Consider the following 10,666-nt stretch of genomic DNA (forward strand, 5'->3'; position numbering starts at 1 on the left):
TTGTGGTGCGTGGGCTCAGTAGTTGTGGTGCACAGGCTTAGCTGTTCTGCGGCATGTGGGATCTTCCCGGACCAGAGTTCGAACCCATGTCCCCTGCATTGGCAGGTGGATTCTTAACCACTGCGCCACCAGGGAAGTCCCTCCTTTCCAAACTTTAATGGTCTCTTCCTTTTTGGTGAAGTGGAAAGAGCGGGAGTTATGCATTCTGACTCAGTTCCTTTTATAGTAGTATTAACATGAAAACTTCCCACATATGCTTAAATTTAGGCGATACCCCATCTTCCCAATGAGATGATTCAATAAAACTTTGGGACTATTGATTTATCATAGTGTATTTAAAATATAATGACAGATGAAATAGTCAAATTTCTGTTTGGAGATTTGACTTTGGGGATTTTATATAAACATTTGAATTTTAAGTTTAGAACTAATTGCTTTTTCTCCCCAATCTTATTTGCAGAAATAATTTCTTCATCATCCCTAGAACCACTTTTAGAGATCTCAAGAACAGCTTTCTAGAATACTTCAACCTCACTTCTCTCTTTTTGAATCTGCTTTTAGTTCTGATTTCTGAAAAATTTGCCCCAAGTCCCTATTCACTCAATAGTAAGATAGTTTGGTTTTTAGTTGCTCTGTGGGTATATAATCATGGTCATTACAACATAAGCACTTTGTATGTTTCTATTTAAGGTGACTTTCAACACTTGTAATTGTTATCACACCTGCAGAGCCATTATGGAATCGTTGTCAGGTTTGTGGGTTTTTTTTTTTTTTTTTTTTTCCGGTATGCGGGCCTCTCACTGTCGTGGCCTCTCCCGTTGCGGAATGATTCAGTCAGTGACCTTTGGAGGCATCCAGAACTGGCATTGACTGAGGTTGTCTCAAGCTATTGTCTCTTCCTTAATTTCTTACCCCAAAATAAAACACTTGAGTGAGTGTCATGTAATGAAGAAACTCGGTCAGTATTAACGTGCTATATACCTCTGTTGTGAGAGAATTTTGCTGAGGAGTCTTTGCCTCAGCCCAACAAGAGTTGTACCTGCTTGCTGCACAGCTTCTCAGGTGTTCCCTTCCTAAAGGTCCTGCTGGGGCTGTAGCTGGCTTTGTTGTGAGTCCTTTCAGGTGATCGATTTGGTGCTCAGCTCTGTAGATTCAGAACCCTAACAATGTCAGTGGGCCCAGGGTCTCGCGATGGTGTTTTGTTTATTTATTTAAATTTATTTTAATTTTAATTTTATTTTATTTTATTTTATTTTTTTTGCGGTACACGGGCCTCTCACTGTTGTGCCCTCTCCCGCCGCAGAGCGCAGGCTCTGGACGCGCGGGCCCAGCGGCCATGGCTCAGGGGCCCAGCCGCTCTGCGGCATGTGGGATCTTCTGGGACTGGGGCACGAACCCGTGTCCCCTGCATCGGCAGGCGGACTCTCAACCACTGCGCCACCAGGGAAGCCCTAAATTTATTTTTAATTGAAGTATAGTTGAACTACAGTGTTGTGTTAATTACTGCTGTATAGCAAAGTGACTCACTTATATGTATATATACACATTCTTTTTCATATTCTTTTCCATTATGGTTTATCATAGGATATTGAATTTAGTTCCCTGTGCTATACAGTAGGACCTTGTTGTTTGTTTATTTAAAATTGGATTGGTACCTGCCATTCAACACACACCGCCTTCCTAACACCCAGGCCCACGTACTGGTCAGGGAGCTGAGAATCAGAAGAGGGTGTGATTTCTCCCCAGCCTGATGAAAGGTCCTGCCCCACCAGGGGCGGGGCTGGGTCAACACAGCCCAGTTCTTTACCTGGGGACATCTTTAGATAGCATGCAGATTGGTTAGAACATTCTTTATCTTTTCCCAGTGAGAATTTGGAACTCTTTTCTCAGTTATAACCACATCCTGGTCATTCTTAGTTTGTCCTGTCTTCCCAGATTTCTCCTCGTTCTTTGATGGCAGGCATTTCTGCAAACCTTCAGTTACACGTTCATCCTTTAGCCTGGTTGCTCCCAGGGGCTCCCGTCTTTGGTTCTCTCTCTGCTCGTTCTGGCCCTTCCTCTGCGGAGGCCCGAGGGCTTTCGGCACAGGTGCTCATTAGGTGCTCATTCTTAGAGTCACTGCTGTCCTGCAGCCGCAGCTGGGAATGGGGACTACGGCTCCTTTTGCCTGCCCCTCCCAGATGTGAGGCTCCCGGAGGGGGCGTCTCCAGACCTGTTGGCACCCTCAGCACTAGACATAGGCCTGGTGTGGAGCGTGTCTTCAGATGCAGGGGCACCGTTCACTGTGACACCCACTGTCACGTGACCGCGGAGGGTGAGCTGATTGGACCGGTCAGGAGGGCCCCACACGTTTCCCAGTTTAAACTTTGTCTTCTCTGTCCCTCTCACCCGGCCTCCATTCACCTTTTTTGTTTATCACTTAGCGATCCCATAATCTTTTGTTGAGGGGCGAGAGACGCAGGATTAAAACTTGTTACCTAAAATTTCCTGTCCTTTGCCCTCTACCTACAGTTAGTTGCAAAATCTCATTGACTCTGCTCCTGAAATGCTCCCGTTTCACCCCATCCTTTCCATTTCACTGACGTCCTCCTGGTTTTGGCCCCTTGGCGTCTTCCCTGGGCTGGGCTTGGGACCTTCTCACCTTGGGTCTCTCTTACCTTGTGTCCTGCAAACCGTGCCCAAATTAACCCTCCAGCCTTGACTGTTGCTTCTCTCCCCACATTTCATTGGCTCCACCTAAAATAATTTCCAGCCAGTCCAGTGGTGAGCAGGGAGTAGGGTTGCTTAACCTCAGGGGTCTAGAGCTCTACCGTCTGAAGTAGCTTCGGCATAAATTGTCTGATGAAGTCTCCTGTTTCAGTTTAAAAAATCTTTCGAAACAACACCAAGCAACAACAGTGGAAACAAACAAAACAATCAGAGTAAACCCGGCTCTCTAGGAAGCTGCGCCGCGTCCATGCGCCGTGGGTCCCGAGGGGCACAGTCTCTGGGGTGAAGTCCAGATGCTGACCTGGGTCTGAGGCTTCTAGGGGCCACAGGGCCCTGCTTGTTCAGCATTAGCTTTGTGGACGTGTTGAGAAGCTTCCATCTCTTCAGTGCTCAGGAATTATTTGTGTATCGTGGGGGCTTTCTTGTGGGAGAAGATCCATGAAAGTTCTGAGCCTTTTTAAAAATTTCTGGAGCCAGTTTTGGTAATGTATACCTTTTTAGAAAATCATGTTCTTGTAGGTTTACACATTTATTGCTTTGATTAGTATTTTCCAGTTAATCTAATATTCTAGGGTAGCAGTCCTATCTGAGGGGAGGTATGTGGTTTCCTTTCTGTTGTTCCCCAGCCTCACAGCCAGTGACAGCCATGTCGTGGGCTGCGGAGAGGAAGGTATGTCTGCAGCGAAGCCGCGGTGCAGAGCTGCCGGCCACGGGGAGGGCGTTGGGGTAGCACTTTGGGGATCCTCAGCGGCAACCCGCTTGGGCTGATGTATACCTCACGGTTTGCATTGGCCCCGGGCAGCCTTTGGGATTAAATTAATTTATATCAAGTTAGAAAGCATCAGCTGCCAGAGTCAGGGAGGCCTTCTGGAGGCTGAGCCCGCTCTCCAGGCGGTCTCTCATGGACAGCAGCTGGGATGGTCCTTGGAGGGCCTGCTGTGCATCTCCTTTGTGTGAGTGCAGTTCTGGGGCCCACCCAGAAGCCCCTGTCTTTGACTGTGACCCCTACTGCCTTGCAGTTGGTTCCTGTGCAGGTGAGAAAGATTTGTAACCTTCTGAAATCAAATACAGCACATATGGCTGTTTCCCTTAGGCCTTTTTCCCTCCTTAGGTACACTCAGCGGGATCTTTGTGCCTGGAGGGTGCAGCTCTGTGATCTTCATCCTTCCTTGGAAGTTGAAGGAAAGAAAGTTGTTCTCTCTTTACCACCTTCTTTCGCAAAAGATTAAAGAAGACTGGTAGGGGGCTCAGGAGCAGATCAAACAGTAGAAAGTCCCTGCAGTGACATTTGAGAACAGGTGCTAAGTGGTGGCTGAGCATGGAAGGAGTTAGTTGTGTTCCCTGTGCTGCACTTGGCTGTCTCTTCTGGATGTTCTCCCTGTTTGTGGCAAAGAGTTTCCACGACATAGGCTAAGGGCCCCCTTTCCCTCCCTGGCTCACCCTGGGGTTCTTTTCCCAGCAGCCACCGCCAGGTCCCGAGGGCAGGGCCGTGTGCCGGTGCTGAACAGGCCCGTCCCTAATGAGCTGTGCCAGCTGCACAGAGGGCGAGCCCTGTTCTCCCTCCGGCCCCTCTGAAGAGCGGGAGTCCAGGAGCCCTTCTCGTGTCCCTTCTCGGCTGATTTGCTGATCACCACCACCCCGCGCCCCCGCCCCAGAGCATCTTGGCAAAGTTCAGATTTCTGTGCTCACAGCTCAGTGCCCACAGTGAAAAGGAAATACAAAAGGGGAGGAGGAAAGTGGGGGTGGGGCGCTTGAAGGGTGTTTATTTCTTGTTGCCTTAGCCTAAGCCTCAGGCTCCTGGCTGAAGGCGTATGTGGTAAAGCTTTGAATAACTGGATTTGGAGATAGTTTTATTGGCTCATGCACACAGGCCGTGTATTAAGAGTTTGAATTTCTGTTGTTCAGAAACCTGAATTTTGAAAAGACCGCTTTCTATCTCTTCAGTCTGCTTTTTTCTACACACCACCACTTAAGGAAGATGAGATAATTGCTGTGCTCACATGCTATATAGCATTTGCCGCGTGCCAGGCTGGTCTGGCTTTTATAAGCATTGCCTCATTTAAATCATCACAACAACCCCTGCACAGGGAAACTTTTAATGTGATAAAGTTTGTTTTTTTTTCTATAATAAATTGTGGTAAAAGACACAAAATTTACCATCGTTTTCAGGAGTGTTAAGTATATTCACGTTGTTCTGAATCAGCTCCAAAACGTTTTCACCTTGCAAATCTGAAAATCTATCCATTGAAGTGAAAACATTTTAACCGATAAGCCGGCAGTTTTTTTTGTTCAGCAGGATTGAAATTGCTCTCCTGTTTCTCCTCTGCTGTCTCTCTGTAACATTAGGCTCAGGGCCGTGAGTGCGGAGGCTGCGCCCGGTGCCCTGGTCACCATGTGGCAGCTGCAGGGGAGGACAGCTGGCTGTCCAGAGGCAGTGCCTTCTTCCTCGGACTGTCCACCAGTTGTGTGGGTGAAGCCCTGCTGAGCTAGAGGGAAAAGTGCACCTCACAGGTTACCAGGGGCCTGCATCTATTTTGGTTTGTTTTCTAGGTAGCTTCTGATTTATGAAGCATAATATCATAGAAATACATGTGAAAACCAATTGTATATTTTGTGAGTTAATTGTATAGTTTGTGAGTCGCCGTATCCCGTGGGTGAAATGGGAGGCAGGGGGTGGGATTGCATTCATAATATCAGAGCTCCTCTCGGTACATTTGAGAGACATTTCAAGCCTGTCCAGTTCCCCTTGGAAGAGCTGATTGAGCATCCCCTGTGCACAGCCTCATATGTAACCGCCTTCCCAGTGGCTACCTAGATTATGGTTGTGCTAGAAAGGCAAGCCCAGGTTCACTGGGGACAGGTTTTCACCAGTGCCATTTAGACTCTCCGCCAGAGTTGGATAGAACAGATCATTTGATAATTTTTTCAAATGTAGATAGGGGTGTTAGTCTTCACTTTCTGCTGATAATGTTAAGAAAACGATGGTTGGGGACTTCCCTGGTGGCGCAGTGGATGGGACTCCGTGCTCCCAATGCAGGGGGCCTGGGTTCGATCCCTGGTTAGGGAACTAGATCCCACATGCATGCCACAGTTAAGACCCAGCACAACCAAATAAACAAATAAATATTTTAAAAAAGAAACGAAAAGAAAGCAATGGTTGATTCACCAGTGAAGCTTGGGTTCTGAGGCCAGCAGAAAATACAGTGCAACAGCTTTTTCTTTCCTTTTTTAAACCTCAGATTCACAGATTGTATTCATCATAATTCTTGGTTCATGACACATTCCCATCATTGGTTTGTGGATGTTTTCCTTCGGTTCTAGTGTCAGTAATTCTGGCTAATCTATTGAACGAGGTGGCCTGGGACTTTGTGCTTCAAGGGTCCTTTGGGGTCTTGCCCAGTGTGACTGGGCTTCAGTAGGAGCCCGAATCTTCCCTTGTTCTGTCCCTCCTGTGCTCCTGTTGGGCTCTGGATGTGCGTGTCTCCCCTCCTGCTGTCTGTCTCGTTCAGCTAAGTCCTTCAGAGTCTCCTCTGGGCTGTTGCTCCAGCTGCAGTGGCCTCATCTCCACCCTCTGCCACAGCAGCCGGGCAGGTCCCACCCTCTCCACAGAGGGCCGGGCCCACCCACGCCATGTGCAGCCCCACCCCGGGTGCTGGGCCCTAGGAGCAGCGCCCTTCCCTCCCACAGCACCGGTTCTGTGCCCGGAGGTGCTGTGTTCCGTCTCCTCCCCCAGTTCCCCAGGGCTCAGGAAGTGCTGGGTGCCCCGGAAATGTTTGTTGAATAAATGAATTCTGACCAAATATAGTTCAAATCCTTGTTGTGTTTGGTCGGTAGAATGTAGAAAAGAGCTCTGCCCAAAGGAATTAGTAAGCTAATAGAAGAATAAGAGCCACTGTAATAGACATGCTCATCATTACCAAATTTGTACATAGGGCAGGCACAAGGTTTTCACGCTTGGGCCTTGTCTTTGAATTCTGAGTTTCGCTCACCTGGGCTTTCAAGGCGTCTATGCCCCTTCCTTCTCAGGGTAGTTTGTATTTTGTTTGCTTCTATCGGTTGGTGTGCTTAGCAATTTTTTGTCATGTGAAGTTTTCGGAGTGGGTGTTTACAAACTTAGAAACTTTTAAACATAGAATAATAAACGGAACGATTAAAATAGCTTTAAAAAGACCGTTACCATTTTTACAGTAGACGTGGACCCCCTCTTGTGTACACTGCCCGGTACTTGGTGTGGGCAGAAACTGCATCTTTGGCACACCTCATGCTTTCCAAACCACTCATAAGACCCTCGCAGTTTTGGTTATGAGCCAGCCACACCACAAGCGTAGTGGACCCTTGGGAAATGGCTTGCACGGTGGGTGGACGGCATCCTGGTGGACCAGACGTGGGCCCTCTTTGCATCCCGGGAGCTGGTGATTGGGGCACGTTCCATCATCTCAGGAAACACTGGTTCACTGTGCGAGCTTGAGAAGGGAATAGAATCTCCCAAAATTCCACGCTGTCACCTTTTGTCCCTGTTAGCTTCTTAACGAACCTTTGTTTAGAGTGCGTGCGAAGTCAAGCTAAATCTTCGGCATCTCTGCCTAAACCCCAAGGACAGCACGCGCCCCTCCCCTGGGATTAGCCCCTTAGCACGGCATCGCCTCACCTCTCTTCAGGTGATGTAAGCTCGGCCTTGGCTCTGGCAGCCTCCTTCCCTCAGGCCTGTGGGGGCCACAGGTCACTCATTTCCTACTAGCGCTGCTGCTCAAGGCAGCATGGTTCTGGAAAGCTGCTGCAGTCGTTTCACCTGTTGAAACTCTTAAGTAAATGAATACTTTCTGAGTAATTACATATTTGCTCCTTTACACTCTTGCAAAATAATAGAAAGCGAAACAGTATATTTATATAAGTTAAGCTCTTTTATGACTGTGCTGGCATTGACTTGTAAAAAGAGGTGTCTGTGTGTGCAGGTGAAAGGGCTGGAGCTTGGTAAGGAGCAGTGGGGGAGTAAACTCTTGCAAAACCAAAAAGGAGGGCAGTTGGCCCGTGACGGTGACGGCAGCGGTGGTGTGGTGGCAACCTGGAAGGGATGAGCTGCTGGCTGTTAGGAAATCGGCATCTGTGTCTGAGCTCTCAATCCCTCTCCCTTCTCCTCCTCAGGAGTTAGAAGCAGCTCTTCACAGAGATGACGTGGAGTTTATCAGCGACCTGATCGCCTGCCTACTTCAGGGCTGCTATCAGCGAAGGGATATCACGTGAGTAACCCCAATCTTACTGTTTCTGGCGGAGGGAAGGAATCAACCAGTCCTACTGATGTTTCGTGTCTCCTGGAATAAACCAGAGCAGGTCACCGGCCAAGATGTAACAGTGTATTTACACACGGTTCCCAGGTCCCGTGTTTGGCTCCTTCTGCAGCTGAGTTTTCATTTTATTGTAATTCTTGCCTTTATTTCACTCTCAGAAATCTATATCCCTTACTCTTGGGTCCACCAGCTACCATATTCAAGTGTGGAATGTGTTCTCTCAGTGTAGGGCTTTCTTTCTGATCTTTGTTTTCACCATAGGTAAAATGATGCCTAACAAATTAAAACTAGATTTTTACTGTATTTCTGCCCCTGGGGTATGTATTTTCTGTTCACGTAAACAGTGGCATCATTTCTTTTTTTTTTTTTTTTTTTTTTAAAGACACATTTATTCAGCGTCATGATCAGACTATTACATTTAGCAATCAACAGCATGGATGCAAAATATATATATACATATCTACATTAAAACCCTTTGTTGGAATGCTTTACCCTTTCCACAGAACAGAAACTAAAATAACCTGTTATACAATTAGTGACAAATACAGTCCTCGAGTTTTTTTGCCCATACACATGAGTATTGTCTAAAACATGTCTTCTTTGTAGCAGCTAGGCCCTGCCTCCACTGTGCTTGGCTGAGTTGACGAATGTGTTGTAACCTGTAGCTTCCCTGTCACTTCTCTGGCTCTCCTCTCCTGCCAAGCTTTGTTTCCTGGCAGTAATCAAAACCTTCTGCCACTGCCATAGCTACTGCTGCTGCTGGAACCACCATAGCCACCTTGCTTTCGGGGTTTGGCAAAGTATTGGCCTCCACCACCATAGGGGCCAGAACTTCTGCCTCCAAAGTTTCCTCCTTTCACGGGTCCAAAATTTGAAGATCGATTGTTGTAACTGCCAAAATCATTGTAGGTTCCACCACCTCCAAAATTGCTTCCATCGTTACCAAACCCATTATAGCCATTTCCACTGCCACCATAGCCACCGCCACCGTGGCTGCCACCAAAGGCACCTCGGCCACCGAAGTCTCCTCCACGACCAAAGCTGTCATTCCCACCAAAACCCCCTCCATGACCACCACCAAAGTTTCCAGAACCACTTCAACCTCTTCGGCTGGATGAGGCACTAGCCATCTCTTGCTTAGATAGGGCTTTCCTTACTTCACAGTTGTGGCCGTTCACCGTGTGGTATTTCTGAATGACAATCTTGTCTACAGAGTCATGGTCATCAAAGGTTACGAAAGCAAAGCCTCTCTTTTTGCCACTGCCTCGATCAGTCATGATTTCCATCACTTCAGTTTTCCCATACTGTTCCCAGTAATCTCTTAGATGATGTTCTTCAGTGTCTTCTTTAATGCCACCAACAAAAGTCTTTTTCACACTTAAGTGGGCACCAGGTCTTTGAGAATCTTCTCTTGAGACGGCCCTCTTTGGTTCCACAACTCTTCCATCTACCTCGTGTGGCCTTGCCTTCATGGCTGCACCCACCTCCTCCACAGTGGCGTATGTGACAACCCCGAAGCCTCTGGAGCGCCTGGTGTTTGGATCCCTCACTGACACACAGTCTGTGCGCGCTCCCCAATGCTCAGAATGGCTCCTCAGACTGTCGTCGGTTGTTTCGAAGCTCAAACCTCCGGTGAAGAGCTTCCGCAGCTGTTCGGCTCTTTGGGTGGCTCTGACTTAGACACGACGGCAGTGGAGGGCGGGGAGACGTCAACGACGCTCACTCAGCGGCGTCCACGGGCAGAAAGGAATAATCTACCGAACGTATCTCTGGCATCGTTTCTAACATGGAGCTTCTGGGCCCCCTCACACCGTAGCTGCCAAGTACACAGCTGTCTGGTACATTGAGATGTGTAGAAATTTGGAGCAAGATTTCATCTCTGTCAACAACTAAAGGATCTTCCTGATAAGGCCTCGTCCCTTGTTTTGATAGAGTTGGTAGACGTCCTCTTGCTACTACGTTTCCACACAGAGCTGGACTGTGAGGCCACCTCCCGGGAAGCTGAGACAGGATGGGGTTCCCCGTGCAGGCAGAGGTCTGGGGTGTTATGGTTTACAGTTTTCAGACAGTTAGAAAAAAACGGTGTCTGAAATGTTTCTCTTCAAGTAGATCACTCCTGGGTGCCTGTTAGGGCTGGGGGTAGACGTGTGGTAACAAGGTGAGTGAGGGGTTGACGAACTGCTACTGCATCCAGCGCGGAGCTCGGCGTTCGTGTGTGTGTGTGTGTGTGTGTGTGTCTGTCTGTGTCTGTGTGAGTGATCATCCCCCTTCCTTTCCATGTTTGTACTTCTGCCTGTTTCACGCTGTAGTCGTCATCTGCATTCTCCGCGAGTGTACTGACTGTCCCCAGGGCGTCCAGGCTGTCGTGCTAAACAAAGAGTAGAAAGAAATCTACCATCCTACCACTTAAACACCATGACAAAGGGTTTAGTATATTTTCTCTCATTTTCTTTTTGAGATGTAACCTGGGAGTTTGTGTGGTTTTTAAGCAGTTGTAGTCATACTGTGTATATAATTTCACTTTTTCATATCTTATCTTTTTTTTTTTTTTTTTTTTGCTGTACACGGGCCTCTCACTGTTGTGGCCTCTCCCGTTGCGGAGCACAGGCTCCGGACGCACAGGCTCAGCGGCCATGGCTCACGGGCCCAGCCGCTCCGCGGCATGTGGGATC

The 10,666-nt window shown here is 48.0% G+C and overlaps 1 protein-coding gene and 1 pseudogene across 1 annotated transcript in view; one reads left to right on the forward strand and one right to left on the reverse strand.

The window, feature by feature from the left end:
* Positions 1–7,854: 7,854 nt before the first annotated feature.
* The window catches only part of CECR2 (CECR2 histone acetyl-lysine reader), a 70,447-nt gene continuing 67,635 nt past the window's right edge, over positions 7,855–10,666 (forward strand). Inside the window, exon 1 of the mRNA XM_028490785.2 lies at positions 7,855–7,946. The gene's annotated coding sequence lies outside the window, so the exon portion shown is untranslated. The remainder of the gene's footprint in view (positions 7,947–10,666) is intronic.
* The window catches only part of LOC102990864 (heterogeneous nuclear ribonucleoprotein A1-like), a 3,247-nt pseudogene continuing 1,076 nt past the window's right edge, over positions 8,496–10,666 (reverse strand).

This window comes from Physeter macrocephalus, chromosome 6, assembly GCF_002837175.3.
Source record: "Physeter macrocephalus isolate SW-GA chromosome 6, ASM283717v5, whole genome shotgun sequence".
NCBI classification, from domain to species: Eukaryota; Metazoa; Chordata; class Mammalia; order Artiodactyla; family Physeteridae; genus Physeter; species Physeter macrocephalus.